This window comes from Halyomorpha halys, unplaced genomic scaffold (assembly GCF_000696795.3).
Source record: "Halyomorpha halys isolate HHAL.00 unplaced genomic scaffold, Hhal_1.1 Scaffold892.1, whole genome shotgun sequence".
NCBI classification, from domain to species: Eukaryota; Metazoa; Arthropoda; class Insecta; order Hemiptera; family Pentatomidae; genus Halyomorpha; species Halyomorpha halys.
Window position 1 is genome coordinate 459,344 of NW_027105126.1, and position 18,116 is coordinate 477,459.

The 18,116-nt window shown below is 29.9% G+C and overlaps 1 long non-coding RNA gene across 1 annotated transcript in view; it reads left to right on the top strand.

Moving 5' to 3' along the window:
* Positions 1-18,116, top strand: part of LOC136796062 (uncharacterized) — a 263,158-nt gene that overhangs the window by 161,954 nt on the left and 83,088 nt on the right. The window contains exon 2 of the long non-coding RNA XR_010843754.1: positions 13,908-13,958. This is a non-coding gene — a long non-coding RNA (uncharacterized lncRNA). The remainder of the gene's footprint in view (positions 1-13,907; positions 13,959-18,116) is intronic.

Below are 18,116 nucleotides of genomic sequence, written 5' to 3' on the forward strand. Positions count from 1 at the left end.
AGTCAAGTACGTTTTCAAGATCAGTCCGAAAATTATTCCTGTAACCATTGAAGGGGGAGAGGGTCTAGGAATAGGATTAGAATGGATGTGAAGTAGAACCGGGCTATGGTCTGAAGAGAGGTCATCTAAAGATTGAATTGTGGATTGTGATGTGGGTATTGCATTTAAATTGAGTTCAAAACTTTGCAATAACAATTTTTTACATTTGTGTTTCTTTAACTGCATTAAAAGCGCATTTTTCGACTCACTGATCGATGTAGAGAATTGTTTAATATATGGTATATATCTTTTATTAATAATAGAATTAATATAATACAAACTTATTACTCCTTTAATTTTTCAGGAATAGTTCATGTGCTGAATGAGTTATAAAAAATCCAGTCCGCTTTAGTCCAAAACGGTGGCCGAAATATGGCCGACGAATATTTTATTATTAGGTGATTTCACCAATTTGACCAGAAACAGATACCAATTCTTTCCAACAATCCAAACCCGTTTGTTTCTAACTTCGCTTCTACTTCATTACCTGATAATTCTCATAAGCGTCTAAAAAGAACATCGCTTTCAGATATTCTCCTCCAGAAGTATTATTATTATATAGTAGAGTTCTATTAATCGGTAAATTCTCCACCTCAATATCATGTCATTGTATAACTAACATCAAATTTGCTTGTTGTTTATATGTTAGAACAGTTGTAAATAAATATATAAATGTAAAAATAATCAATTAGTCCAAAACATCATCTTTTTATATTCATCATTAGTCTATAAGTTATGAGGAGAGATTTATTTTCTGGAAACGTTTCAAGTGACGACAAAAAAATAAACTCACTTCTTACTTATAATTTTATAATTGGACTAACCTCAGTATAATTCAAAACAACTGTATTTACTTAGTAAATACGCTGTTTAAGAATTTAAAACTATGATATTTGACTTAGTTATAAATAAAAAGTTTACATAAGACAAAAAGTGAATCTATCTGGATGGCTATATTTGATCAACACGAGTTGTAAGGTTGTTTTGTACCAAATATTATGTTTTCTGGGATGTAATTAACGTTTTAAGAACTTCAAAGGAAATTTATAGGATTTTATTAAATTTAATATAATGAGAATTTGGTATCTTATTAAGCAGCGAAGGATGTTTATTGGACTCTATTTCTAAAATACTTTTAGTTACTATAAACGGTTAATAAAATAATATTAAAAAAAAAATAATGTGGAATTACACTACAGACTGTTTCGAATGTCATTGGAAATTGAGTAAAATAGAAACTCAGATGTAGAGAGGATTTGCCTATACGCTCCTCTCTTAGGCCTTCCACCATAGACAAAGGCCAAGCTGCACTCATTCGTAGAGCCCCATCAAAGAGAAAATGCCACCCGACTTTCAATTCGCGTGCTCTTATTAACCCGAAGAGTAGTGAGCTGTAACAATGGTATGATAGCTTTTATGATAGATGATATTTTATGATAAAGTTTATTACCCTCAAATATTTTATAATATGCCTGAAATGCAGGAGAATGAATAAAATATAAGATGTGGGCAAAAATTGAAACAAATAGGAAGTGAAATGTGAATAGAAAACAAAGTAGTTTGTTCAGAGATGAACACTATAGCTTATGAAGTTTTCTAGCACCTCGTATCAACAAAAATTAAGTCCATTATTAAAATGCATCCGCGATACAGGAGAAAAAGATACATAAGAAGTAGAGAAAAACTAATCAATAAAATTTATAAATGAGAGCAGGGGAAAAAACTTGATTTATTTTCAATCAATAGTCAGCGATGTCACTAAATACAAAATTTAACTGTTTGGATTGGATCGGAAGGAATTGAAATATCAGCAAATATTTACAGTTCTGAAATGCCTTCAAATATACCTCCAATGTTAGAGGAACGACAAAATAAAAAGTTCTACATCATGAAATAGAGCAAATGGAAAATAAATTATTTTATCACTCCATTATACTTTACTGTGCATTATTTATATATTTTTAATTGTTAATATATTTCGTAGTAGAACCGTTCAGACAATTTGTTTTCGTGATTGAGGTTAGTTGGATTCCATTTCATTGGATGCTCCAATTTATTGTCACTTTATTGGGATTAATTTCTTAGACTGGAACTCCAAGTTATCTAAAATCATTTGATATGATCTTGAACTGCTTGTATATTTGCAGCTATGTAGCTTGCTTACCCATTAAAAATTCATGCTACCGCAACTCTTGCCTACTACTCCATGCTAAATTTTATATTCCATTGTTAAACTCTGTTATGATAGAACAAAGAAAATGTTTTCTTCTTAATTATTTGTAAACCAGTCCAAGAGATTCTCTTAAAACTGGTTTTGATCATAGAAGACAATGAAGATAAAGCAATGTGGTTAGCTCAGTCTAAACATAAGGCAGGTGGGGTACGGCCCAAACTCTAAAAGCTTAGTGTAAACAGAGTATTCACAGGAGCCAACACTTAAGGTAAACAACATGCGTGGATTATTCCGCCATACATTGTCCTAATGTACGGTTAAAAGGGATTCAGACTTCGTAGCTCGCCTCTACAATTGCGTTAAAATACACATATAGGTCTCTCAGCCAACTCAGGTCATTATACGTCATTAGTGTTATTTTCGAAATATATTATGCAAATTTTTGATAATGCCTATACGAGATAAAGTGTACTTTACTAATTATATTAATAGTAATGATGGTTAGAGCCATCCCATACTGATGTACCCTTTTATATTGGTCCTAGGAAATCGACTGATATAAAAATACATATATGTGTATGAAAACAACAATTTTAGTTCTATAGAGCTCGTTACACTATTTTTTTTTCGTACCCTTCATTAAAATAAAATTAGTACTTCATATTCATAGTATCATTTAAGGTATTGATATCAGTCCAGTTAAGGTGGTGTAGTCTAGCTTTGGCCTAAGGCTACGCCATGAAATTAATAAAACGTGAAGGAATTATTCCGCTGGCGCTCGTTACACTTGTATATTTTGCCTATATATCCCAAACAATGATTAAGTATATTTATGATTAAGTAGTCTTCGATGATCCGACGTGTTCAGAAAATTCTTTTTTACAAATTTCGTTATTCATTTATTTTATGATATATGACTACCAACGGGTAAATCCCCAATTATAGATAAAGACAATTTTTTTTTTTAGAATATAAACAAAATCTATTAATGTAAAATAGAAAAATAATATAACAAAATAAAAATTTATGTGATTGTATTTATAATCAACTTAATGGTTGCGCCGAGGAACAACACGAGTGCTGTTCCTCACTTAACAAGATACGATCATAGAAAAAATAAATACTACCCACTCCACCTTAATTAGAACGTGCAGTATGTTAATTAGAGAAAAACTTTCTCAGAACACCGACACTTATCACTTTACATATTCACTATATCAACATTTTACAAATTATAATAACTAGGTTTGAGGACTTATAGCTGAGTGGGCTGGGGCGTGTGTCCCATAGCGTTTGATTCAGACGTTTATGGGTTCGAATCCCACCTGGGTGAATCAGAATTTATTTCATGGTGACTCCAAAAAAATGAATCCTGACATACCCACTCTGGGGCTGCATAGGCCCTCAATGGAGGAATTGAGCCAAAATAAAAATCAAAAAATTCTTAACTGACACTCACTTTTCACATCATAATTCTATTTACTTCGAAATAGAACCACAAAATCAGAACAATGACTGGACTATTGTCGGGATGAACTTGACCACCCAGTCTAAAAATAATTTACACTTAAAGATAATAACCTTACAAAATCCCTGATTTTACAAAAACCTTACAAAATCCCTGATTTTACAAAAACCTTACAAAATCCCTGAGGTTCAATTATTGAACCAAAAATAATTGAAAAAAAAAAAACTTAATTCCGATGTAGATGTGACCACGTTTCGGATTTATATGCAGTAAAATCCAGAATAATATGCCGTATAATTGTTATACACAAAATTAAATTTGCAAATATTCAAATATACCAATAATATGGCTAAAATGTTCTCTCAAATAAGAAAGTAATTGGAGGAAAAATTAAATTTTAAACAAATAAAATGCAAATGAATATGAAAATAATCACATCTTTGACTACAAGAATCAGTAAGTACGTTTAAGTGTTAAAAATGTGTATACTTGAAAACAACACTTTTAATTTTTTCAATAAAGTAGAAATTTTAGCTCTTGATTACATAATTTTTTACGATTGAATCCGAATTTTATAAAAAATAAAAGTTGCAGAATTGATATTGATGGAAAATTTGGAAATACTTTTTACTTTGAATTTTAATAGTATTTAGGTATGTTCCATTAAATAAATAACATGCACAGTTGTTAAATTTGACATTATAAAGCTTATTATGAAGTTGGAGTATTCATTTGTTTATAGCATAAAGCGTACTCGAGTTAGTCTGGGCCTTGAGTTAAATAATATCGAAGCGTTCAGAGCTTGATACTGGCTAATATAATTATCAAGTTAACTTATACCAACTATCTCTAACTAAATATAACAGTTTAAATGGAAAGTTTGTTAAGTTGAGATTCGCTAGTGGGAGGGCAGTTGAGTTCCGCTGGGCTGGATCTTGATAAAGGCAAGGACTTGAGAGTGGTTTGGCTGTCCTGAACAGGACGACAGACAATCTGATACCTTATTGGATGTCCGAGTCCCCAATAGGTGAGAAATGTGTTATCAATTTTTTGTTTCCGTTATTTTTCTTTAACTGTTCAGTAATGTTTTACATATAAAAGTTGTTTATTTCCTTGGGTTCGTTCAAACAATATAATTAATTATAACCATGTTAGGCATTATTGTTAATTCATAATTTTTTGAGCCAGTTTTTGAAATAAATGGCCCACCATTTTTTCAGTATTATATAAAATATTAATTTAGAGTAAATCTTATTAATGTGGTTAAAATAACTTTTTTTTTTTCGTAACCTCCTTTATTATTAAATTTATATAATACATTCATACACATGCATATTAGAAATGACAAATGTAGTATGCAAGTATACATTTGTCATTTCTATTATACATGTGTATGTATGGATCATATAAATTTAATAATAAAGGAGGTTACGAAAAATTAGAGAAAAAAAATTGAGGAAAAAATATACTTGTGGATATTATGGGAACGACCTTAATTTTTTTTTTAATTTTCATTCATTTATTGATATTTACAACTGTTTTTACATAATAATATATCCAGTAATTTTGATGTTTGATTATAATGGTACGATTCAGACAAGTTGAGAAATTGCTAACACTAATAACATTTCTATTCTGTGTAAATGGCCCTAGTGATCGAAATACTTAAATAAATAAATAATAACATTTCTACATTAGAAGGTTCCCAGGCCATCTTATTTTCAGGCGCTTCGGAGAATTGTCAGGAACTTGAGGGTTTGAGTGGTTAAGGAGTTTATAATGGAAGGATTGATATCTGGTTCTGGCCAGATCGGTTACATATGGAACATTAAGATATTTATGAGCAATTTTATTACCTTAATAAAAAGTTTTTTTTTTTTAAATATGCACTACCGTATCTAGAAAAGTTTCACTTCAAAAATAATAATTGTTACTGTTATTACTATTTATGAAAGGCTATACATGAAGGCAACTGAGCAAAGTACTTATTAACTGTAATTTACAATTTGTATTAAGTTACATTACTCTTCAAGTTATAGAAAACAAGACCGTGCACATATTTCAATTAGGATATGTTTTTTATTTATCATAGCACACATATAAATCCTGTCAAATAGATTCAGTTCCATACAATTCGTTATATAGAGTGTGTGAATCTTATTATAACGATTTTTTATCTCTTTAAATCGAGGTTTATTTATTTAACCACTAAAGGGTAAAAAAAAGTTAATCATTTCTATTTTTTCTAAAATTAAATTATTTCTCCTACGAGAAAAGTTGGATTAAAAAAAATATGATAAACTAAACTTACAAATAAAATAATTTTATTTTAATAAATAATAAATATGATGAATTATTTTTAAAATTTTTAACGTCCTGATATATGGACAACATAATTGAAGGCAATTGTTTATGGATAATTTGATTGATAATAATATAAATTATATAAAAATATATAATATTGTTATTTAATTTTGTGACAGTGTTTAGTAGTATTTTTAAATATAGATGATTATGGCGCGGGATACCGAAACGCATAAAGGAATGATAAAAAAACAAGAAATGAAACGTTCTATCGTAAGAAATTTAGTGTTTAAAATGACTAATTAATTTTAAGAATCTAAAGGTAGATTTTTCTATATACAAAAAATTTAAACTTTTAATATCTCATCAGAATTTGTTTATTTTAAACTGTTGCGTGATTGATTTTTATTTATATTTTTAGTAAATGTTAAGGAGTAACACTCTAGCTAGATATATGTTAAAAAAAAAAAATTATATATTGTATTTTTGATATACCTTTTTGTAAAAAAAAATCAAAATGAAAATGTATAGTTACAATTATTAGCCAATTAATTAGAATTTTATTTTTTTATTTAGTTATACCGTTTTTAAAATAGATCACAGATCATAGATAGTCCAGTAATACTGGGTGGACAGCTAGCTGCATTGCAGTGACATCCTGCTTTTATGTGTCTAGTTGTTATACTTTTCTAAAGACACAGTTATCATAAATAACCTGTTATAAAAAACTTTACAGAGGTTGATGAAAAAAAAATTAAGTTAAATCCACCTATGAATTAATAAATTTTAAATAAATCATTGCGAATACTTTTCAAAGAGCTTTTATTTGAAAAATAGTTTTTGAATATTGTGGCTGAGTTAAAGATGAAAATATGTCACAAAGACCAGTAGAAAAGGTCAAAACTTTACTGAAGTGTGGAGTACATAAAAATAGACTAAAACATTGTTTTTTTAATGTTTTTATAATTTTATATTAAATAATCTGGGGTTTATTTGATGTAGAAAGTCTTTTCTTTAATGTTTAATAATATTATTAACATTTAATAATAAAACAACTTACTTAATGAATTTATTTCTGTTTTAATTTTGTAATTTGGTAAAAAGTAAAAAAAAAATATATATCGAATATATATTTATATAATCTTTAAGGTAGTTGTTATATTTACTACACTTTGTTTGCTTATAAGGGATGTTGGCATATTTCTTCTGACGATGTCTTAATCGGCGAACCAGGCTCATCGACTAATTGGTTTAAAAATTTAAACGACTTATTTAAACGACTTAAAATTCGGTAGCTTGAATCTTCAAAATGTAGATTAACAGACTTTTTTTTTTATTTTGATTTTTTTTTAATCTTTTACATTACAAAACTACAGTTATTTATCTCGCGTTTTATTTTCAAAATTTAATTCCAATGTTATACACGCACTATATTTTTAATTTTATGTACAATTATCACTGTCATGAAATAAAAAATAGTTAATTATTCTGGTCCCTTTAGAATAATTATAAGGTAATTTTAATTAGACAACATATAGTGGCCAAAAATATTAGCCCTCACTTAATTATAACTTATATTAAAATTGCATATAAATAATAAATAAATTTTAGATACAGAGATAAAAAAAAAAAATTAAAACTAACAGACTAAATACATAAAAAACAAAACAAAAATGTAGTTTCATCTGTACTATTATATTAGAATAGATTAGTGAAGTAAAAGGGAGGTATTTTTATAAAGGTAAATATTATTAAGGGAGTTTTAAACGAGGGAAGGGTTGGTTCATGGTGGATGTTTGAGAGAATGGAGTTCCAGTGATATGCAGCTCGGGTAAAAAAGATTTATCACTCGCAGCAGTTCGGTGAGGTGGAGGGTAGATGTCAGATAAACGGGACCTGTTAGTACGAGATTGGGACGAGAATTTAAATTACGGTTTTCTAGGATATAAGAGGGGCGCTGAGTACTAATTACTTGGATTAGAAAGGAAGCTAGGAAATACACGGTTATGTACGTATCTCTGGTGAACCAGAAAATAAATCGTACTGGGCAATTCATAAGACGTTTAAGTTTAAGTCTTTGGATATAAAATGGATTTACACTTGTGATTTAAAGCTGACTGAGTTATACATAAGGAATGGCTTCTAACAACATAACTAACAAAAGTGGCGTGAATGAGGTTTTGACTTCAAATTGGAAAGTCTTGACACATATACTTACATAGTACATAAAAGCTTAACTATCCTGCAGATAGATTGGTACAATACCTCGGACTATTGTTCGATAGTAGAAAGAAAAAAAAAACAGTCCCAAAACCTGAAACTAAATTAAAAACAAGACAAAAATTAAACCCATACAATTGCTTTAAAAACCCAGTTTGGACTGACGCTTTGCATATATCATAGGCCCACAAAAACCAGCTACAATTTTTGCAATCCAAAAAATTCCCACTTATAATCATTGCATCTTAATAACAAGACTTTGCAAGTAAACTGACTTACTAATTCCAAAGTTTACTAAAAAAAAAAAAGTTAGCGTAAGTGTATGAATCGTTTTAATGAAGTACAACTTGGGCACAAACACGAATCTCATCCCTGAAATGATTAATATTACACATCGATGAGTAGTCTTCTAGCTTAAAAAAGTAAATGGAACCAGGGAAAAGATACCACTGATTGTTATTCTTCTTCATGCATCTTGTGTTATTTAGTAACTGTCAATGAGGACCTAAATATGAAGATGAAAAGCAAAAACGAAGGAGAGTACGCAGCCAACATTTGTCAAACATAGTATATCTAAGATATAGTTGTGTTTATAATCTCTATTTGCATGCTGCTTACTTAAATACATTTGTGTAATTACTTGATTAAAGCAGATGCCGGAAAAGAACAAACGAAAAAGGCTTATGTTTTATAAATTAAAATATAAAAATTAATTTTAAGATATTCATATTGTGGAATAACACTTTTGGAGAAAAAAAGAGAAGCACGCATACACACATATAAAACATGAAACAATGTTTCAAACATAGGAGAATTGATTTAACTTATCTTGGCATCTAATGGATAACCCTAAGATAAAAAAATATTCTTAAAGGCTATGCACCATCCAATGTTAACAGGATGGAATAAAGCAAGTTGGTCACACACTTTATGATTGATTTTGAAAAAAAGATAAGTCGAAAAGCGATTAAATATTATAGTAATTGTACATACATTACATGGATAAAATCCAAACCTCAATATTAAAAATAATATTCACGATTAATGCTAGTTTTATTCGCTAAATACACAATGTTAGGTGAATCAAAGTTATATAAAAGTAAAAAAAAAAGAAAAAAAAAAGCAGAGCATAATAACAAAACTAAAACATACTTTTACCTCAATAGGTCCATCTACATTGAATGTTTCCTATGTTTCAATTCCTACTGATAGGTTTACTTAAAAATGTTTCTATTTTAGAGTATTGTCACATGACGTGTAAAGCATGGCGAGGAATCTTTCTTCAGCACCCGAATTAATCAAAATCCGTTTCGTAACGATATCATCTTGGGATGTTATTAACTGTAACATCCGTTGCATAACAGCAATATAAAATGTTATAGCACTTTTTCCGTCTTGGACCAATATCGTATTACCATCTTTCAATAATATTGTAATTTAATACATTTCTTCTCTGTTACCTGATATTGTCGACAGTATTAATTCATCTTTTTTGTCGAGTTACATAATGGTTAACTTGACAAATATTTGAGGTTCTTAAACAGTTCTCTGGGACTCAACGTTTTAAACGAAATCCGTCACACCAACTTGCTCATTACAACAGTAGAAATCTGGTGCGGTGCGCACATCACACAAGTTTCACTTACCAGCCAATATACGACCTTATTTGTTTTGATAAATTTTGTTTATATTGGTGGGTTTTGTGTAGAATTTATTTATTTATTTATTATACTATTTTCGAAATAAAAAAAAAATTCTGTTGTTATGAAAATTGATATTTTAGAATTTCTCTAGGTAGGGATAACGAAAATAAATTTTATTCCTCCCATGAATACAACAGTTAACAAAAGAAAAGGAATCCGTAAGGGAATCAGGGATGATCTCAGCTTTCCCTGTTAGAATTGGATATTTATATTTTTCTTTTTTCTCCTTCATTTATTGAAAAAATTCTTCAACATGTTGAAAAATTTACCTATTGTTTATTATTGCTTACCATGAAAACTGTTTATTTTTTTAACACAATTAAAGATACACTAGAGAAATAGTTTTTAGAAATTCGTTCCTTAAGACCTGTCAAACTATTTCAATGAGAATAAGACCGTGCTTATATTAAAGATAATTTCATTCTGCATTCACATGACGAATTTAATAAAAATCGTTTTCGAGAAAATCTAAAAAAATGTAAAAAATCGATTCTATAAAGTTGTACTTCTGGTCAGTCGATTTTATCAAAAAACGTTTCTGTTACAGCCCAGACATACATCCACCTTAAATATTTGATTTCAGTTTTGTATATCATTTCTTTTGTATGCTATAATGTTAACAGACAAGGTTTTTGGACTCAGTGGACCTTAAAACATACAAGTCACTTAAAAACTTAAATTCGAAATTATTACAATACTTTTATTACTCTTTATTCCATATATAGGTGACTGAAAGTAAAAAACACATTGTTATGGCTTATATCTCAGGATATTTATGCAACAAATTTCTGAGGTAGCTCAGATTGGATGAGGGTCCTAAAAATTACATTTTCATACTAGTAGGATGACGTCAGGTGTCTGGAAGAAACAACGGGTGATGTCTTCCTCCTGTTAATCTATAATCTATGATCTAGTATAAGATCATCATCAAACTCTCTAAATTATTAACCTATGGCGAGTGAATTTCAGTGCTTAAGGTCCTATTGACTATGAACCAATATTTATAATAAGAATATTTTACTTATTTAAAATATCTTTAATTAGTTATTAACTTATTATAAATTTTATATGTAAATATTAACACTAATTTTTGTGTGATGAAATTATACTCTATCTTGCTCTAGATTATGGTTTAATTTATTAGTGATACTAGTGATGGTCCCTTTATTAAATCCCTTTTTCTCTTCGTTTTATTTTTTGTTTTTGTTTTTGAACCATTTAGAATTCTAATTTTTGAAACTCAGCCTTAATACATATCTACAGCGTAACGGGTACCACCATTAATAATTTCAATACGGTTGCGTTGTCGATACAGTGATCAATAAGGCAGTGAGTGGTTACAGACTCCTACAGCTCGGTTTTATTTTACAGAATAGTTTAATCACGTAGAAAAAGATTCTATGTAATTAGAATACTACATAAAAACCATAGGTCATCGTTGAAAATATAATATCAGAATCGGCATGATGGCAAATACTGACAGTTTTATTAATTTTATTATTGCAAACTGTTGAACATCAACAAAGAAAGTCATTGTAAACTAATTACAGAACAACAAAGCATGTCTGTTTGATTAGTCATTATAAACATATCCCAGTCATCTCTACTGTGCAGTGAGTTTCCCTTTTATACAGCCGCTTCGCCTATGTTCACTGTCAACTCCTCATGTGTCCAGAATCAATTTCCTGTATAACATTTTATAAAATTGCTTAAATCCTTAAATTTTATAGCCCTGTTATCTTTTATAAATATGTCATTTTTTTACATGAAGTAAATAAATCTTTGAATTAATTTTTGTGATTAGATAGAAATATTTTATAAACAACTCAACTCATGGAAGAAATTTTTTAATTAATCAAACACAACAAATTTGTGCTGCCTAACTTTAGATATACAGCATACTTATTCAAATCTAATCAGATATTTTTTTTAATCTTACAACATACAGGCATAACCCGTAAACAATCTATAATGATAGTATATGACTTTTTTGTTTTGTTTTATCGCTTTATTCTTTTATCTTTTTATTAATATTACATTATTTGTATTTATTTTTCCTATACTTTATTAATTTTTTTTTTATCAGTCTTCTTTCTTTTTTTTTTCTTTTTCATATTTTCTCTTTCAACTTAATGATACTTTTGATACCCTATTATTCCCCTGTTTAAAATAAATAAAATACTAAAAAAAAACTAATATTCATTTTAAATAAATAGAATTTAAACTCGTAATATAAATATGTCATGTAATTAATAAAACGTAGTGATAAATAGATATATTAATATACATAAAAAAATACTAATAAAATGAAAAATAGATATGAAAAAGTAACAAATATATGTTAAAAGAAAAAATATATACACAAAAATAATAAAAACACAAATAAAATATGCAATGTATGCATGCCATCCTTCCACTGAATGATTGTATTAATCATTAGTTTCCATGGATGTGATAATGGATAATTCTAGTATTATATTTTTGTTATCTTTGCCACGTTCTGGATATTGACCCCAAGACATGATGCCCCTAGTTGTACTGGGTATCGTTCCACGGGCTCCGAACCAGAGGCCTCTCTCATTGAAGTCTCTTTCTCCGAAGCCCTTGTGAAACTTTTCCTTTCGGAAAAAGATGCATTTATCGCAAATTTCCATCTTTTCCCTTTTCACTTATTTTCCTGGTCTAGGTCATTCTTTTCATATTTAATGGTGGGATCCAGAATGATTGCTAACTTCCCCTTCCTAAGGATAGCAACAAGATCCACATATCTTGCGGATGCATCCTTATCCACATGTAATATGGAACATAAAATACAATCAGGGAAATTTCAGGGTTTTATCAGATATTTATTTCAAATAAACTTTTATGAGGAAATTCTCATAATTTGGTCTTTGATTCTGTTTTTCCTTTAGTTTAAAAGTCTTTGGTAAATAAATTATTCCAAATTTAGTTTCGAAATAAATATCCCGTTTAAAAATTTACGTTACAAAAGTACCGAAACCTTTTATATATATTTATTTCTTATTGCAATTCTTAAATTTCATACCGATCTAAATTTGAGCTCTATAGCATCATTTCGTCTTGTTTAATCCGCAATTTTCTCTTGATAATTGAAATAGAATAAATAAATTAAAATTGATATTAAAACAAATTAGGTACCGTAATTTGTTATGTAAAGAAAGTACCACTGACAGTAAATAACTAACACCATATTCAAACGTTTAACGATAAATAAGATTACCCCCTAGTCGCCTTTAAATTTATCAAATAGTTAGCCAGCGTAAATTAAGACAATTACGGGATACGCCCGCATCTCTGTGTCATGATCCATCTTACTTAGCAGGTTATTCATTTAGTATTATTCAAGCAATTTACAGCAACGGTAGTTGAAATTCTCAAGCGTTTCCACTTATGAAACTTTATTAGCAATATATTAGGTTAATTATATGTCGGAAGGGTGAAATATGTCACTTAAATACTGAGCGATAAAAATAATAGAAGTATTATTAGGAAAATATAATAATTTTGTTAGTTAAACAACAAGCAATAAAGTTTTACTATACTACTATGTAATATAATATATGTAGTAATTATAATAAATCTCTGTTTTTCTTCAATAGTGGCATATATCACAAATTTTTATTTTTATTTTGTGTTTTAATTATTTTATAGATTTTATCGTAGAGTGTGGTTATTTTGTGGCACCTCTATTACTTTTAGGATAGTCTTTTAAGGACAGCAGTAGAGAAAGATACGATACTATTTTTGGAATACGTCCAATTAAAAATAAATCAAAACTATTTCTTTTATTCATACAAGCCAAACAGCAATATTAGAGTGATTCAAATATATTACCTAAAAACCAACTTCTTTTTCGTTCAAACTGACTTATTTTGCGACATCAAAATAATAATAAAATTGTGGAAACTATTCACAAAACATGATGTCATAATATTTAATCATTTTATGTGATACAAACTTTTTATTTTTTTATTTTCAGATTCCAGGACATATGCTGTAATTTAAAACACAAGTCATCGTCGCTTCACTTGTAAGTCTTACTGAGTAATACATGTTACATTTATTTAATTTATAATTTACAAAAAGTTCGGGTATATGCATACACTGATACAAATATGAAAAAAATAAAAATTATTTTTTTTAAAACTATAAATTAGAATAATATTTATATCTAAAAGGGTCAAATAACCACAAATATTTGTTTTGCGAGGTATTAACTGAATTATTTCGATCACTACAACATTTATACGTAAACAATCTCGTGATGCTTAAATTAAATCAATTTGTTATAAATTATATACACTTTAGTCACACTGAAAAACTGTAAAATAATTTTCGTTTTCAACTATCCAATGAGACCTTCAATATCCACTAGTCAAAAAATCTGCTGTTTATGAGGTATTAGAAAAATTTATAGTTCCCTGACTATATATTTATAAATATTCATTGACCCATGCTCATATCTAATTAAACCTTTATGGTGGCCAATTAACCGTGTTGGCCAATCAACGATGTGGGTTCAATTTCCATATAGGTCAGTTGATATATATTTTATAGCCGTTTTAACATTAATGAACCCACTCCAGTTAGTACGAATTTCTTCCAGTATCAGTGACTAGTACGAGTAACTTGTATCTGTATAACTTTTTGCCTCAAAAATATGCGGTACAGCCAAAATTATATTATATCAACAATATGACTAAAGATAATAGGGTCTTATTAAAAATACGGGTAAATTCTAGTTTTCATAAGCTAAATAAAAAAAAGAAACTATAAAAATGATTTATGAAAAAGGAAAAATGAAATAAATAAATATAACTAATCCAATAAATTCTAAGAATAACAGATAGTAGAAAAAATCATTCGAAAAAATATGAGCAAAAAAATGTGAAATTTGGATTATACAATTACAAGAAATTGAAGTAGAATATTAAAAACATGAAAGATAAAATTGAAACAAGTTACAAAAAATATCTGATATATAAAATTGGCTTCAATGAATGCACAAAATAATATATAAGCAAGACCTGACTAAATCTAAGTAATAGAATAAAACAACAAAAAATTAACATCAAAAGACTAAAAAATATGATAACGCTAGAAAAACAGCATACAAACAAATCATAATTTTGATTTCGTTAAATTATAATCGTTAATCGTTAAAAATATAAAAATAGGCGTGAGAGTGACGGACCCATCCTATGAAAACCACGTCAGGAAACGCGCGATGTATTTTTTGAGTACATTGCACGAGGCCTTGGACCTCTCGGTTTGTCACGCCAATGAAAAAAGAAAAAAAAATGAAACGTAATGACAGATAATGAAAGTTGGAAACTTATAGAATCTATAAGAATCACTAAAAATATTAAAGATGTGGTAAAATTCTAGATGGACTTAAAAGGAACAGGTCAACATTTTGTTAAAACTATTAACCAAATATAATGTGTGGCTAAAATAGGTGAAATCAGACTAAACCTTTTCATATAAGCATAGTCGAATATACAAGAAAGAGGGAGAAAGATGGGAAAATCTACAAATAAGAATAATTAAAACACTTGAAAAACATATTAATTATAAATTTGGTTAAATTATTTTTTTTAACATTCAGTGTCAGACCATCAGCTACTTCCGACTTATAACAGATTCTGAATCACTTAAAAAGTTGTAAGATAAAAAAGTTGAGGTCATCTTCCCTCTCCTGTAGCGGTCCAAAGTGGAGTCCGCCATAAAATGGCCTTCATAAAATCTGCTTTAGCCCGGCCTCGGTAATAGCACTGAGCTACTCCCTTCCGTTTTTCCCACACTAATAGCTAGCATTAAATCACTTATTACTTCTGGAGGTAAAATACTGTCAATCACATAATAAGATTTTTTTTTTTACTTTATTTATTTAGGTCATTTTTTTTTCTTCTATGCCCCATGGGTGCGTGTTGTTGATGTAATTATTTTTTCTTCTAAGCCCGGTGGGTGCATGAGAAAACGGTGAGAGTCATGATGAAAAACGGGTTGAAGGTAGCCTCTTTTACTGCATTCTGATAATGCATTTTAAGAGGGAGCTGAGGAACATTATTTGGGAAGGGATAGTCTGTATTTTGTGTCAATCTGTCGGTGATGAGGCTCACCAGGTATGTTGATTAAAATAATTTAGTTACTTATATTTAGTCGTGCCTCAGTCTTTTCTTACGTGTCTGCCACCTTTTTGACCGTCCTTTTGGTATCAGTGTCCTAAATAATGGGCTCGTACAGTACTGAAGGCAGTTAAAAAATTTGATGTCTCTCCTCGATATAAATTCTGTCGTCGAAGGACGGAGTTCTAAAAGCTCTGCAGTCTGCACCATTCAGTAACCACACTGAAGGTTTTGTACATATGCTTCGATCTAATGACGGCTTTATATATTTGGAGCTTGAGACTGAGCGAGAGCTGCGGAGATTTCAGCAGATGGTCTTTCGACGATGGCAATCGAGAGTGACTCCCAGATAGAGCAAGAAGTTGGAGATCCGTTGGTTGACCTCTTCAATCCTGAAGTGAGTATGCAGTGGTATCCTTTTTGGTACCTTATTTTACTTTTTACCTTTTTGGCATGACTTCACGATTGCGTCTGTCTTGGCGGAATTCACTTGAATTCCAATGCACTTGAGTTCGGTAGCGATGGTGTTAGCTGCTTCCTGTGCATGAAACAGCGCAGTTAGAGCATTAACGCTGGAGGCATAGATGCCCATGTAATCCGCATAGACAGCAACCATTACCTTCGGAAGCTGAATCGATACCACCGGGCCTGTGAAAAGCAGGAATAGTATTGGTCCTAGCACAGAGCCCTGTGGCACTCCACAGGTGGTAGGAATAGGAGTCGAAAAGCTCTCGCCGACCCGTACGACGAAAGACCTTCCGTTGAAGTAGTTTTCAATTAGCGGCATAGGGTGGCGGGAAACTTGAAGTCTTCCAGTCGGCGGATGAGAAGCGTATGGGAGACACATTCGAAGGCCTGGCTACAATCAAGAGATATGAGCGCTGTTGCTCTGTTCATGTGCATGTGACCCAGGGTATGTGATTGCAGCTTTATTACCTTTACTTCTTCTTCGTTGCACTGCTTCATCAGATGGTGATGAATGAGCCTTTCGAATATTTTGCTCATATGCGAGAGGAGGCTGATCGGACGATAGTGCTCAGTCACATCACCCTTCTTACCAGGCTTGAGTAGAGGAACTACGATGGCTCGCTTCCAGATGGTCGGGAAGTAGGATATCCTTGACTTAGCATGCGTTGAAGTTGTTGAGGATAAATGCTTTTGTTGTAAATTGTTTATTCACTTTGAAATTTTACGGAATGTAAGGTAGTGCTTACTAATTTAATTTCAGTTAGTGCGGGTAATTTGGAATCACCAAGTTACATTGCAATATTTTAAAACATTTAGAAGTCATAATTACAGCTTAATGAGTAAAAATTACTACAATCCACCCCTTTAAACCGATATATTAAAAAAAATTAAATATGTAATAAAACAACGTATTAGTTTGAAATTATTTTTTCAAAGTTCAACAAAATTGAACATTGCAATATGAATAATCTCATTTTAATTTCAAAACAATCCATCCATTAGTCTCTGAAAAAAACCTCGGACCACTGGCATATTTTTAAAAATTTGATTGGAGTTAGAAGGTAGGCCTGTAACTGTGGCAGTTACAGGCCTACCTTCTACGCCATAACCACTGATGAAGATCTGAAATTCAGGTCGAAACGTCGGCATAAAATAAATAAATATGGTTTTGTTTATTTATGTTGTTCTTTGCTGACCGCACCCCCGGCAAACTTCTCCAATCATTAATCTACGGTCAACTATCTACACCTCATTTAAAAATTTGATTTGATAACTTTACGAACTTGGGAGAAAGGGGGGAAAGGTGTGATTTTTCTCCTTATAGGATTACATTATCTTTGTTATATGAATTTAAGCACAAATATTTTATCACTCAGAGCTAAAACTTTCTAATGACGTATTCAGTACTACATAAAACAAAACTAAGTGAAGGTAATATCTGCATATTAAAAAAAACGGGCAAATATTTTATTTTTTTATTTTATTTATTTATTGACCTTTACAACTGTATAAAAAAATACAATCAGTAAATTTGATCATAATGACATAATGATATGATACAGGATGTAGAGAAACTACCCAGTAGTAGAACT